The sequence below is a fragment of the Haliotis asinina genome, chromosome 1, assembly GCF_037392515.1.
Source record: "Haliotis asinina isolate JCU_RB_2024 chromosome 1, JCU_Hal_asi_v2, whole genome shotgun sequence".
NCBI lineage: Eukaryota > Metazoa > Mollusca > Gastropoda > Lepetellida > Haliotidae > Haliotis > Haliotis asinina.
Genome location: NC_090280.1, coordinates 29,276,231 through 29,288,314, shown reverse-complemented (window position 1 = coordinate 29,288,314; position 12,084 = coordinate 29,276,231). Strand labels below are relative to the sequence as shown.

At 38.3% G+C, this 12,084-nt stretch overlaps 1 pseudogene; it reads right to left on the bottom strand.

Annotated features, from left to right (window-relative positions):
• Nucleotides 1-572: 572 nt before the first annotated feature.
• Nucleotides 573-12,084, bottom strand: LOC137278247 (beta-porphyranase A-like; annotated as a pseudogene).

The window sequence follows — 12,084 nt, the reverse complement described above, 5'->3', positions numbered from 1 at the left end:
TTGCCGCTGTGACGTTAAGTATTATTTCACTGACTCAGAGTTGCGACACTATTGTTTTCAGATTAGTAACAAAGATTGTTAGAAGTTGGTTCAAAAGTATTTGAAGTATTGAAAATGTTATTGCCTTCCAGTGAAAGTATGTTAGACCATATCTTTTAAAGTAAATAGAATACATTTGGTGTTCTACAGTCCGTTCTGGAAGCATGATTAAGCGTGCATTGTGTTTCAGGACCCGGACTCTTTTCGGCATCACTTAATACAGCATTCGTATTGTTTATGAATCAAATTAATCACAACTCTACTCTTTTCTCATGTGGCAAAGGCACTGTAAGGTTCCATGGTCCATAGTATTGTGATCTACCATCAGATGTTGCTGATCTAAAGTCCACCTTTATACTGTATTGTCCTAATTTGAAATCCGATTTGAGAGAGAGATGCTAGTTTTAATTCTTGTTGGTCTTATATTCTAGTTGGTTTTATTGTCCTTCAGTCACAAACTATTTTAATAATACCATTTACATCACTTGTGATAAGAATTAAAACAAGTCAGATATTCTCAAAGTGAAATCTATCTACTGAAGTTTTCCAACAACAAGGGCGACAGATGTCACGTGACCACCATCTCCATTAAAGGTCATGCTGACGGTGTTGGTTGTGTTGACCAGTGATTCTGGAACCATGAATTCCAAAACGTTCCATGTTGTTTTACGCAAGCTATCATCATTCTTCATAGAGTCAAATAGCATGTAACCTAAAGACAAAGTCTGACCATTGAACTGCACTGCATGCGGTTTTGCATCCGCATTGAGGTCTCTGCTCACTCCCACTCTCAGGTGAGCGGTATGGTATTCAGAGCTGGGTAGGTGTATGGTTGTCTGTGCATGTCCGTCATTGATTGGTATGATCATGTCCTTGCCGTAGTATGTGGTCTCGTTGTTCGTTGCGTAGTTCAGCAAAGTTGTAGTTGGTTTTGAACTTGTAGAAGCAGGTTGAAGATCCGGGCAGACCAACAGTGCCATGAAGCTTCGATATGTTAAAATGATAATTGTCATGAAAAGCTGGATGACCATTTTCGAGCAGAACGCATGTTTCTTCACCCGTGGAAGGGATGAGCCAGTTGTTTGGAAAGTCCAATTTAACATTCTCAAATTTACTACCATAGTTGTGGAGAAGAACTACCATCTCCTTGGTGAGAGGGTTTGCAAGGACAAGAGGTGCAACCATTCTGTCCTGTTCATTATACTGACTTGAGACTCGAAGAAATTTTTGGTCATTAGTAAAGTTTTGCCAAAACCTGAAGAATTTGGTTGGTTGAAGGGGATGGCCATCAAGAGTAAATAAGGAATACCTCAGGGAAGGATGACCAGGGTATTGTCCATTTGACGACAGGAAGACGGTAACTCTGTCTATAAACTCTCTCATATTAAGGAAGGTAAACATGAAGCCGTTTGGTTGATAAATGGTTTCAAAGTCTATCAGTCCATTTTCAAAATTAGGACTGACTCCGAAAATGTTACCGCATCCAAATTCAGTGTTAACTAATTGAACATTTTTTTCCTTTCTTGATGAAAGAGTAATTTTCCACCATGTCCAGAGATGCAACTAGACGAGCTTCATTTATGCCAAAGTAAGAATAGTTTCCAGCAGTTGATATACGGAGATAGTTATAGGAATGGAAACCAAAAAAGTCCAAGTGGTCAAGAGACATATCCAGAAACTCAGCAGTTCTCTTCCAATATGTGAAGTTATCTTCGTCTGCTTGACGTAAGGCCATACTTGTGTATGTGGGTCCAGCAACTTTCATTCCATATCTGGATCTGAGTTTGTCAGCAACTGCCCTGTTGAATTCTATATTCGTTTGTGGGTCAATGATGTTTTCCGCCCAATCAGGTTCATTGATGACTTCAAATACATATGGAATTCGTCCTAATGTGAAGTCCTTGCAACCCTGGACCATCAGTGACACGAACTCTGATGCTGCATCAACATTGTTGGGGAATTTGTCATGATGTTTTGACTTATTCATCCAATCTGGCCAGCTTAAACCTGTAAATAATTATGAGATTAAGAGACGCAGATCAAACATCAAACTACCCTCTGTGTACTCTAAGGCATATTTAAAATTTCACTTTCTCAGTAAACTACTGCACCGCTTTGTTGAGTCCCATTCCGGGTCCAAACCAAGCCTATTCGTTGCACTTTGTAACTAATAACCTGCTCAATCTCACCAACATTCGCGTGGCTGGTTGATTCCATGGCCGTTAGGCCGAGGACCAAAGCAGCAGCGCAAATATTGGCGAGTCTGAGGAGTTTATATCGCTGAAACATAAAAGCATAGATATTTACGCCCTGGTTTCGTAACTCTTGCACGCGAACACAGCAATATAAACATTTAAACAATAGTAATAGAAATAAATGGTTTGATAGTGAATGTGACTATATGAAAAAGAAACGATGCAAATTATGAAAGGCTTTTTGAAAACAGAAAACAACTGAATCCCTCGAAAGCTATCACAGATCTAGAAATGGTTTTCCAGTCGACTTTACAGAATGTATGTCTTTACTGCTTCCTCTTATGAATAGGCTGTTTAATCGAGTTCTAGATCCCAGTGTTTTCCCAGATGCCTGGAATGTAGGACTGATAGTACCTCTGCATAAATCGGGAGAAAGTAGTGACCCAAACAGTTATAGAGGCATTGCACTACTGAATACACTAAATAAGATATTTACCACTGTATTAGATAATCGCATTAAGTTTTGGGTGTCTACACGCGAACGTCTATTAGAGTGCCAAGCAGGATTTCGAGAAGAATATTCAACTATGAACCACTTATTGACTCTTAATACTATTATCCATAAACACCTACAGAAGAAAGGGGGGAAATGTATTACCTTTTCGTAGACTTTAAGAGAGCGTTTGATTCTGTTAAGAGAACGAAACTGTCATATGTTCTACTACAGTCAGGAATACATGGTAAACTCCAAAGTCTTCTACGTAATATGTACACCAACTTAAGAGCATCTGTCAGAATTAGTAAACTTCCAATGAGTGACGTATTTGATACATATGCGGGAGTCAGGCAAGGTTGCATTCTATCACCGGTTCTTTTCTTGTTACATGTCGGGGAACTTGTCAAGGAACTGTTATCAAATGATACGAGAGGTGTACTTATTAACAAACATATCAGAGATCTTGAAGTGCTGCTATTTGCAGATGATGTCGTGATCCTTGCTGATTCTGTTGTCCAGTTACAATGTAAGATAGATACTCTAAACGAATATTGTCTGAAATTGGGCCTCGACATAAATATGGGTAAAACTAAAGTAATGGTTTTCAAAAATGGAGGTAAAATGTCCAATAGTGAAAAATGGTACCTCAACGGCCAAACATTGGAGATGGTATCATATGATAAATATTTAGGTATCATATTTTTCTTATAGAAATATATTTTCCAGAGCCTGTGAAACATTATCTATGCAAGCCGAACGAGTCCTACATGTCATAAAGAAATTCATATGTAAATGCACAGAACTACCGCAAGTTTTAAACGCAAGTTTTAAACTGTTTGATGGGAAAAGTCAACCAATTTTGCTGTACGGTTCTGAAATATGGGGCACTAGGATACATATGAATATTGAAAAAGTACATTCAAAGTTCTGTAAGTTCCCTGTTACGTGTTGGTTACAGAACCGCGTACAAAGTTATTTTAGCTGAATGTGGACGTTTTAAACTATTTATTAACGCCCGCTGTCGGGTTACATCATTTTGCCTAGATTGATGAGAGAACCAATTTCACGATATTCACGACGTAGTTATGAAATGCTTAAAACAAAAGATGATACAGGAGATACTAATTGGGTTTCTTTCGTCAGAACTATTCTTTTCAGTCATGGCTTTGGAAATGTATGGCTTGCTCAAAATGTAAGCAATGCAGAATATTTCATCGAACTATTCAAGCCGAGTTGCAAAGATATTTATCAACAATACTGGTACAATGAAATAACTTCATCTACGTCTGTAAACTTTTATACAGCATATAAATATTGTATTAATACAGAAAATTACTTTTCAAAGATTAAATCAACTTAAGCTTGCGCGCACTAAATGTAGATGTAATGCCCACAATTTTAATGTCCAAGCCGTGCGATTAGCCAAAACTGTAAATACAATAGTACAGTGTCCATTCTGTAATCTATTGCAAGAGGACGAGCACCATGTACTACTTATATGCCCGCAATATTCAGAAATTAAGAGAAAAATATCAGCCTCAATTCTTTCATAACCAACCATCGAGACAAAAATTCTGTATGCTGATCCGCACAGAAGATACGGCCCTATTGTTTAAGGTAGCGCTTGTGTTGTACCACATACTTAGGGTCAGAGAAAGTAATGTAAATTACAAATGAGGGTCTATAGATTTATCATGTGACAGCAACATACGAAATTACAGGTAGCGCATATATGCAATGTTAAGATTTTTCACAGATGTACTATTGGCCTAAGGCCACATATACAAATAAACTATATGTCTGTCTGTCTGTATGTATGTATGTCAATACACTAAGTACACTAAGACCTGTAAACGGAAGGAGAAAGAATGTTTTGATCAGAAAAGGGTATACTTAGAAACAAATATAAACGATTCGAAAATATTCTGTTCGGAATTAAAACAACATAACTCGAAAAACAACCCAAACAATACAATAGGAATTGAAAATTGGTATACATATTTTGAAAATCTTTTTTTAAGCCGGAAATAAACGATACTGTTGCAAATAGTAAGACACCAACACACTTTGGAAATACTGACGCAAACCTGGATTATGCCTGTAACATTTTAGATGCACACATAGATAGACAGAACCACAAGTGCTAAAAACCATCAGGGATGGACAATGTTCTCCCTGATTTTTTTAAACATTCGTCTGATATATTATGTTATACTAGAAACTGGTTGTTTTCCTTCATCTGGGCCAACTGGTATTATTGTTCCCATACATAAACATGGTGATGTAAATCCAAATGCTTATTGTGGAATTACACTCCTTAGTATGTTCGGAAAACTTTTTACATATATCATAGACAGGGCTACATCACAACTGCTAATATATTCATACTTCAATCCATTGTCCAAAAATATTTGAATCCAAGAGGTGGAAAATGCTATGCCCTTTTTTTTATTTTCCTAAGTCATTCGATTCTGGAAAGAGAAATACGTTATGGGGCCTTTTACAAACTCGTGGACTTAGCCAAAAAATTAATAAACTTCTAAGTAGTATATATCAAAATGTCAAAGTGTGTGCGAGAAACAATAACGAAGTCTAAGAAACTGTTATTTGCCATTTAGGTGTCAGACAAGGCTGTAATTTAAGAACCTTTCTGCTTACATTTATTATCATTGATTTAGCTGTGCAATTATGTGATAACTGTACAATCGGATCCAGTTACATCCCGACTTAATCCAATTATTCCTGTTACTCTTCGCTGATGACATTGTCTTATTTTCTAGCACCATAAGTGACCTACAGAAACAAATTGATCAACTTGAAATCTAATCTGATGAATGGAATTTTGCAGTTAATAGGAGAATGGCAATGGTGGAAAACTTTCAAAAAGGGAGAAATAAACTTACAAAAGGCGACAAAATAGAAACTAAAAACTTATATAAATATGTTGGCGTCTATTTTCCAACCATCTTTCGTGGACTAACCACACAAAACAGGCATCTGTACAAGCCCTTAAGATTTGGATAAACATAATTATAAATCTCAACATTTTGGGGGAATTATCATACAAAACATTCTTCAAATTATTTGATACTTAAGTAAGCCCAATACTGTTACATGGATCAGAAATATGGGGACTGAAAAATTATGAATCTATAGAAAATATCCATTTATATGCATGCAAAAAATACCTCGGCTTGAAATCTAACACATGGTGTACGGCGAGTATGGCAGATTTCTGTGATGCATATATTCTTCTATCAGAGTTATAAAGTACTGGTTACGTTTGTTAACAAGTCATAGATTTCCTAAGAAATGTTATAATATGATGATGATATATGACAAAAATGGGAAAAGAAACTGGGTGACTAATGTAAGGGAATTTTTATTCAAAACGGGAAATGGTTATGTTTGGAATAATCAAAACACCCAGCCAGAAAACTATTTCGTTACGTCATTGACCCAAAGAATGAAAGACATCTGTCAACAAAAATGTCTTGAATCAATCTATCTTTCCTCGAAATGTCTGTACTATAAACATTGGAAATCTGAACTATGCAAAGAATAGTATTCATCAAACATCACTGTAAGGAAATTCCGTGTGCCTTTATCTCGTTTTCGCTGCTCATCGCACGAGTTATTTGTTGAAACTGGTCGTTATATTAATATTCCTCGTAACCATAGACTTTGTAACCTCTGTAACGATAATGTTGTAGAAGATGAATACCATTTTCTTTTCATATTTTCCGCCTATGGAAACCTTAGAAAGAAATATCTAGCATCCAAATGAAATAGAAATGACAATGTTATGAAAAGTGAAAGCATTATTGAATTACAGAACCTGTCAGTGTATATCTATATTGCATTCATACAAAGAAAATCTAATTTAAATTTGTAATTTCTAAATATCCCACACGTGTTTTACTGCTGCTCAGTTGTAAATGTCGTGTATACAAATGTACTATAGGCTTTTTGCCTCGTTAGTACGGAATAAAGATTGATTAAAACTAAAACATTGGAGTCCTACATCCTACGATGCGACGCTAAATATTAACTCTCTGACTTAAAACTTAAAATAAGAGAAAGAAATTAATATCGTTTTAAAAAATAGGGTTTTTTAAATTACACATAACGGCGGCTAAAGTGTTTGCATGCAATGCATATACAACCTGATTGCAGGACAGTGGGTTCTGATAATTTTTACCTTCCTCCACTCAAGTATCCTAAGCCTATCAATTGGTACTCTACAGCTCTTATAGGGAGACACATTCTGGCTTGGGTGGTTCAAAGGCTGTGTGCCAGGACCGGATTTGAAGGATTCTATAATAACCTCTAAGACCTACAACGCCCACATGTGTGTGCGAGAGCGGTTTAGGTGGACTGCTCAAAGAACAGGTGCCAGGGCGACAGAAATTCGTGTCAAAGTATGGGATTTGTTTGATTGGCATTATTAGAAGCTGGTGAGTGATAAGAGGGTATGATTCTTTATGGATAACAACTTCTTTATTACATATGACGCGACGTTGCGGTATGGATCCGTATGGTCAAGCAAGGGTGGAGTAATACATCACAGAACAGACTTATATACATGGACAGGGATAAAGCAATAACAACATGTAGGTATGAATGAAAGGCGGGGGATTAACAACAACAACAATTGGTGGTAGTAATGATGTGGCAATGAGAGGAAGCCAATAGTAGCTGTAGCTGTAACAAAGTATACTTGGCTGATAGGGTAATTAGTAATGATGGCTGGTGAGCTCTAATCTGTTATTTTTATCAGTTCATGTTATGCAGTTGGGATGAGATATCCCTGATCTCTGTTGATTGAGGGCTTGTGTCTGCTGATTTGAACTGCTTCTGCCAGTTTTCTTTGGGTGAAATCCTTGTGGTTTTTTGGATAATATCTCTACATTGTCCCAAGTTATGCAGTGATTGGGACATTTGATGATGTGGTCGGATTTAGCAGATTTCCGATCTGATTTGGTTGTGGATGATAAGTGTTCTTTGATTCTGATGTTTATGGGCCGTGAGGTTTCACCTACATATTCACCCACAGTCGCAGTTGATTTTGTAGACGACACCTGTCGGTAGCTGATGTTGTTTAGAGATGTTCCTGCCATTCGCTTTGAGCAGGGTTTTCAGTGATGTAGAGCTGGTAAAGTAGGTTTCAATGCCGGCTTGTTGCTTTAGGAGACGGCTGATGTGGTTGGAGGTTTTTCCAATGAAGGGCAAAGCGATGCGGATAGGTGCTGGTTCAGGTTTGTTGGTGGCCTCTTTTCTTGTTGGGTGGAGCGTGGATCTGATCATTTTATCAACTAGCTTTGGTGGGTAGTGGTTGAACTTGGTGAAAACACGTCGGAGGTGTTCTATTTCTCCACTGGGACTTATGGGGGAGAGGTTTATGGCCCGTCTGGTGAGGGTAGAGATGATTCCAGTTTGGGTTTTCAGAGGATGGTTGGAGTCGAAATGAATGTATTGGTCAGAGTGGGGTGGCTTCCTGTAGACACTGGTTTCTATCTTGTTGTCTGGGGCTCTGGTTACAAGGACATCTAGAAAGGGAAGCTGACCATTTGTTTCTGTTTCTAAGGTGAACTGGACACGGGGGTGCTGTTGGTTGAGGTGTTGCAGGAGGGTATCTGGGTCTTGGTCTTGACGTTGGATGACAAAGGTGTCGTCAACCTTTCTGTACCAGCAAGTAGGCTTGATGGTCGAGGTGTTGAGGGCTTGCTTTTCAAAGGAGGTCATATAGATTTCTGTGAGTAATGGGGACAGAGGGGAGCCCATGGGCAGGCCGTGGATTTGGCTACAGCTACTATTGGCTTCTTCTCATAGTCACATCATTACTACCACCAATTGTTGTTGTTAATCCCCCGCCTTTTATTCATACCTACATTTTGTTATTGCTTTATCCCTGTCCATGTTTTTAAGTCTGTTCTGTGATGTATTACTCCACCCTTGCTTCACAACGGTATAAGGATCCATACCGAAACGTCGCGTCATATGTAATAAAGCAGTTGTTATCCATAAAGAATCCTACCCTCTTATCAAAGTATGGGAATATTGCATTTGAAATACCCATATACTGAACTACATATGGATTTGATCACAAACTGACATTTGTGTAATCACACATATGTGCCTGACCAGGGTGTGGCCAAAACGGAGCATTTGCCAAGTTAGTGCCAAGCTATTGCTCTGCCATGACATGTCTATAGTGTTGTCTAATTATGCCTGGTTCTGCTTCCAAACCACACGAATCTAATATGTCAGTCAGTTAGGAATTATTGTTTATAACCGGTTATATTATTATTTATTTTACTACCTTTCTATGTACGTTTACTAAAGGATGTAAGATCCTTAAAAGATATCTTGCTATCAGTTTTAATGACTGTATTATTCCTAAAGTGTACCAATGTACCTCTCCTGCATGAACAAATTTATGTTGTAACAAAAATTAAACAATATTCTCTTCGTTAAGAAATACAATTGTATTTAATTCCCTCCAATATTCCAGAAAGTCACTATTCTTCTGGCATAGCTTTCGTCTCGATCCACATCTCCTTTTGGAAATTCCGAAATATTTAAGGCATGGTCTTATAGACACTCAATGCTTTTCATATTTTGGATATTGCGTGATAGGCATCTGCTTACACTGTCCCTTTGAATTAAAAATATTACTCCTCAAATATTTTGAGCTATTGACGGATAGTATACTGCAGAGAAGCCCTTCAGATTGTGCTCTTGAAACTTGACAACATCATAAAATGTGTGACAAATTTAAGAATATGTAAGATCGAAGGCAACCATATACATCACATTGTTCTTTAATGTAACAAATTGTGCCATTTAGGTCTTCCTTAACCGAAATCAGATCGCTGTCAGATTTGTTTACATTGTGTCACGGCCTTCTCGCCTGTCTCGTTTCAGCTTTATGGTCTACCAAAACAATGCCCAGTATTGACTACAACGTTATGCAAAAACAATTTTGTACTTACAAAATTTATCCGTGTTTATAACACTTGCGAAGCCTAAAGCTGCTAGTTGTTGTCATACAAATGGTAATGGTTTTGCAAACGTTCGAAAGTGTGGAAATTCATGCAAATTCTCAACTTCGAGCAGACGTAGGTTTCGAGAACGATGGTGCCGACAATTAACTGATCGTGAGGCCTATCGCATTCCTTGATCCACCTAAATTTTGTTTGTCTTCACCAAAATGGTTTTGTTGAAGGCACTCATTAAATTGCAGTAATGTATAACAGATACTACGAGTGTGAATGGCATAATTCGAAGCACATCGCTTCGGAGGCTTCGATTAACCCCGGAAATTAGTCTAACAAATCCACGATGCACACCCGGCCTGCTGATTGGCCGAAATCGACGCATGCGCCAGTTTTGATTGACAGACTGGATCGGTCTATTCTTAACTTTGATGATAGCCTATGTGGTAAGAATGGGCTTAAGAAGTTCGTAGGGCTACGGACGTTTCGAGAATGGCTAGCATGGACCATCACCATGTGAATAAAAACCAACATGTACAGTTAAAACTAGTAAAACTATTATTGGGGCAACACGTAACATAAAAGCAGGCTATTGATCACCTGGAGTGAGTGAGTGAGTGAGTGAGTTAATATTTAACATCGGCAGTATTGCAGCCATATCGTGACGAGAACATTCTTGAAAAAAGTATTTATGTATATGGTAAAAACCTGTCGACAAAGGACAGTAAAACAACTAGAATATCACAATAAGAAATAAAACTAGCATGAAACGTCAAAACCGATATCACTATTCAGACAATACAACGTAAAAACAGACTATAGATCACCAACAGCTAAAGGTAGATCACCATACTAGAGGTCATGTGATCACCTGGAACTGAAGGTATATCACCATGCGTTAGGATACAAGAACGGTCCTTGAAACAAATGATTGATGAAGGTATTAGAAAATTGATGAAGGTATTAGAAAAGTAAGAAAAAACTAAACATTCATTCCGTCTAGGACACTGACTGCTCTGTCTTCTTTCTATCCATATATGTTCCTATATTATATCCCTCTTCAAACGTTTGATTCATTTGCCGTGTAAGGTCCAGACCATGTTAGAGATGTTATTCCCGTAGCCATTCAGTTGGTTCATGTAGGTCGCAAATATCGTTTGCTGACGTCCATGGTCCTGGAGGTAAGCTGGATCTGGGTAATCCGGCCGACTAGGACTTTGTGGCCACTGAAGGAAAAACGATGAATAACTGTGCTTTCATGAGATGACAAGATACAGATACATTTTCCCAAGACAGTGAGTGAGTGAGTTATGACTTAATATTCCAGCTATATGGCTGCGGTCTGTGAATAATCTAGTCTGGACCAGACAATCCAGTGACCAACAACATGAGCATCGATCTGCGCAATTGGGGTGAGTGAGTGAGTGAGTTAATATTTATCGTCACATCGGCAATATCTCAGCCATACAATTTGGGAACCGATGACATGTGTTAACCAAGTCAGCCAGTCTGACCACCCGATCCCGTTAGTCGCCTCTTACGACAAGCATAGTCGCCTTTTATGGCAAGCATGGGTTGCTGAAGACAGGATTGTGAAACAACCGTTCGCTTTGAAATAGTGACGACATCCGAAAAACTAAATGAGATATTTCACCTGCTCAGATACGTGTACTTCTATACCACTGTCTTTATGTAATATAAATTAGGGCAGGACTATTCTAAAATAGATCCAAATAGGGAAGAACTGTTAGCGTTACATCTTCTTCTAAGTTTGTGCTTAGGACAGCTTAACCCACTTAGGTAATACTTGTTTATGTGTTTGTTGCTTAACGCCGAACTAGACAATATCCTATCTGTGTGGCCGGAAATGTTCGTAACGATCCGGGAAGGAACTGATCATGTTGTTGATCACTGGATGGTAAGGTCCAGACTCGATTAATTACAGACCACCGCCATACTGGTATAATATCGTTGAATGCGGCGTTAACCACCCAACCAACCAATATTGTTGTAAGAGTTTGTCAGATATTATCATCTACAAGTACATAACACCATGCATGGGAGATATTTCCCAATAGAAAATACAATCATATATGCACAAGGCCTTTTACATAGTACTTACATTTGCAAAAAGGCCGTCGTTCACGTCTCTGTTCAACCACCGTCCGGTCTCCGTCGCGATAGATTTACACTTTGGAATTAGGTTCTGTTGGGTGAGGCCGTTTATTTTTTTCCATCTTTCAGGTTCATAGTGGACACGTCCACCTTGAGAGAGCCATTCGTTGTAGACTGTGATAGTTGTGTCAGCTAGCGCTGCTCTACACAACAACAAAGGGAAAAGGACCAGGGGGAACAT